The sequence below is a fragment of the Molossus molossus genome, unplaced genomic scaffold (genome assembly GCF_014108415.1).
Source record: "Molossus molossus isolate mMolMol1 unplaced genomic scaffold, mMolMol1.p scaffold_m16_p_9, whole genome shotgun sequence".
Lineage (NCBI taxonomy): Eukaryota > Metazoa > Chordata > Mammalia > Chiroptera > Molossidae > Molossus > Molossus molossus.
The window spans coordinates 82,606,060-82,609,383 of NW_023425403.1; the positions used below are offsets into that span (position 1 = coordinate 82,606,060).

At 40.3% G+C, this 3,324-nt stretch overlaps 1 pseudogene; it reads right to left on the reverse strand.

Moving 5' to 3' along the window:
• Window positions 1–532: 532 nt before the first annotated feature.
• LOC118622914 lies at window positions 533–2,950 on the reverse strand (annotated as a pseudogene).
• Window positions 2,951–3,324: the final 374 nt, after the last annotated feature.

Below are 3,324 nucleotides of genomic sequence, written 5' to 3' on the forward strand. Positions count from 1 at the left end.
TTGAGCCGAATAATATATTATTTTGCACTTAATTGCTTGTTGAGCAAGTCTTTACTTTTTCAATTATATATCACACAAATGGAAATTAAAATCATAACTAATACTTAATTTGTATTTCTCTTAGAACTCAGAATCAAAATATGTTGAAAAGTTTTCCTAAAATGCATATTTTGAATAAATAAATAATCATAAAGCTAAGTACTTGTTGTTGTGGAGTATGAAACTGTATGCATACATATTTGTGTCTGTGTGTTTAAGCAAAATAATGGGTGATTTTGTGATATTTACTTCAACTAAGAAATTTAAGGTCTTTGAAGTTATTTTTTTTAGTCTTTAGTTTTAGTTAGTGTCTCTTTATACTCATTATGAACACATATTATATACCAGTTCATATAGTATAAAATAAATAAAATTGATTGTGAAGTGTTTAGTGATGCTTAAAATCACAATAGTTGCATTTGATGTATCTTTTTAAGACTTTTGATAATGATAGACTTTATAAGCAGACATAGTATTTATTTCTGTTTATAATTTAGTCTTTCTTTTTAGATGACTTTATATTTTCTACATAGAATAAGTACTCTGCAATAATAATTTTTTTGTCTTCCAGAGCTGTAGCAAGATCATCTTCTTCATATTCTGTAATATCTCCCAATATGTCCTTGATAGACTCTGTGTCCAAATCGTCATGTGTTGAGTAACTCGGTGTATCTGCAGAATCTGAAGGGGACACAAACATTGATAGAGAGTCATCCACCGAGTGCTATAGGTCAGGAGGAAGACTTTCTACAGTGTTTGAGAGAGTTGAATGGTCTCAGGGCAGCTTTGGCCACTACCACATCAAAGTTCATGTACACTAGTTGGTCAATGCTTTCCAGAGAAAGACTCTCTGGATGGATGTTGGTTTCAGCAGCTGAATCATTTCACCACTACACCTGAGGATTACGGAGAATAATCTTTTGGGCTTGTCTAGGTTCCCACTGGCTTGGTGGAGGGGCTTTCTTGGCAGTGTACATGGAGTAGTTGATGATTCCTTTCAAAGAGTTCATGTTCTCTAGGCAGAATCTGTTTTTCTCTTTCCTTATTTGAACTAATTCCTCTCTGCAGTTGGTAACATGGGTGACTATCTGATCCATGTTCTTGTCATTCACCCTCCGGCCAAGCCTGGCTTCTTGGGCAGTAAATGCCAGCTGTAACAAATTGTAAACTTTTGATGGATCAATATTGAGCTCTTTAAAGTGCTGACATGCCCTGTTGAGATGCAGGCCCTTTCATCATTTCCACTGTAATAATTTCAGATACCTTGAAGCATTTTTCCCACAACTTCTTTTTATTTGAATCAGTCTCTCATGATTTTCTCCATAACAATTTTAAAGCCTTTCTGGGCCAAGTTTAATTTATTTTTCTGCATCCTCAAGGCACTCCAGTTGTTCCAAGCATAAGTAACACCTTGCTATATCCAACTGTAGCACTGCATGGTAATCTACTGAACGTAAGCGTTGTCTACAACACGCACAGAAATATTTGTCTGACTCCGGTAGACATGGCAAGGCTATTGCACCGTCTTGTCTTTTCAGGAAATCTCTGTCCTCATGATATTCCATACCCAGCATAAGGGCTTTACTTTGTACTGGACACATTCTGAGTTATCTGCCTGTCCACTTAGCTTTCTGTAGTTTCTTGGTTCACCACCACCTCAGCTCACTCTGCCACATCTGTAGTCCTGCTTTAGTCCTCTGAATTATTATTTTTTTCTTTTACCTGGGTCTCATTTTGCTCTTCATCAGCCTGGCAGTTTTTCAATTTTTTCTCAGACCCTTTTCAGACTTTTTCAGTTGGAGCACCATAGCTTTTACATTATTCTTCAGGTGTTTTCTCTAGTTCCATTTTTTCTTATTTATGACAAGCTTGATAGAATTTTCGTGAAATCCGAAGAGTTCTGTAGTTTTAGTCCTTAGTTATTTGCAAGTGATGTGCAATCAGGTCTCCAAGATTTTCCCATCCTTTCCTAGTCTGGGAGGTAAAAAATAAAATAAAGTAAAAAACTTGAGTTGCAGCAATTTCTGTTGTTTTATAATTTTAATTTCATGCTTCACACTCAATTGCTTTGCAACATGTTTTTTCTATTATCTTTTCTACTTCATTTTCACAGTGTTCCAGCTTGTCAGAGTACTTAGCAAGGTCCTTCAGTGCTAAACCAGCTTCTCTATTTTTATCTGGATATGAAGGTTCCCTAAGTTGAATTCTGTCTTCCCTTAAAAACTGGGCCTGCTCTGCAGCCTCTCTTGAACTCTGACCTGCCAGCCACCCTTGATCCTGCCTTGGGAGGAAGCAGGAGCCTCTGCCGCCAAGCAGAGTGGCAGTCATGACCAAGTACCTGGCCCAGATCATTGTGATGGGTGCACAGGTGGTGGGCAGGGTCTTTGCCAGAGCCCTTGGCAGGAGTTTGCAGCCAGCGAGCAGCAGCTGATGCCAGGGATGTGCTGGGCACCGGTCTGCAGCCACCTCTAGCCTGTCTGGCCTCACCCTCCTGGAGGCACAGCAGATTGTCAGTGTCTCCAAGCTGAACCCAGAGGAGATCCAGAAGCTTCTCCTGCTTCTCTAACCCAGAGACGGCACACCGGTCACCTTCTCTGCTCCTCTGCAGAACCACAAACACCTATTCAAGGCGAAGGATCAATCTATGTGCAGCTCCTTCTACCTGCAGTCAGAGGTGTCCTGAGAAGAAGAGGAGGAGTGAAGGAGGGCCTGGGGGAGGAGCTTTGAACCCAGGCCAAGGAGGACGAAGAGAGAGAGCAGAGACCCCCAAATATGACCACTTGGGTCCTCACACACCACCTGCCCTCTCCCTCTAATTTACAGCTTGATAATAAATGTCTTTTCCCCGGGGAGGGTGAAGGGGGGTTCCGATCTGGGACAATTTTGCCTGACGATATCTCTCTTGTGTCATCCTGAGCTATCAGGGCATCTGCCAGGACCCAGCAATTACCTGGATGCTGGAGGGGAGACCACAGTTTGTTTTCATTCTGGATGAGGCTGGCCCCACCCCCACCCACATTCATTGTACTTTGATTCTATGTCAGTGACTACAACACATGCTCCACTGAATTTTTGCCATGTATCATTACATTGAAACAAAAAACAAACACAAACACAAAAATTTTGGTGATTTGGGTACTGAGATTCCTGAAATTTATGAAGATAACAATAAAGTTGTAAATCTAGGCTTGAGGATATTTACACATGGTTTTCTTCCTTCTACTATTAAGATCCTTGACTTTTTGTTGTTGTTGTTGTTATTTCGTTGTGGTGATTGTTTTCATA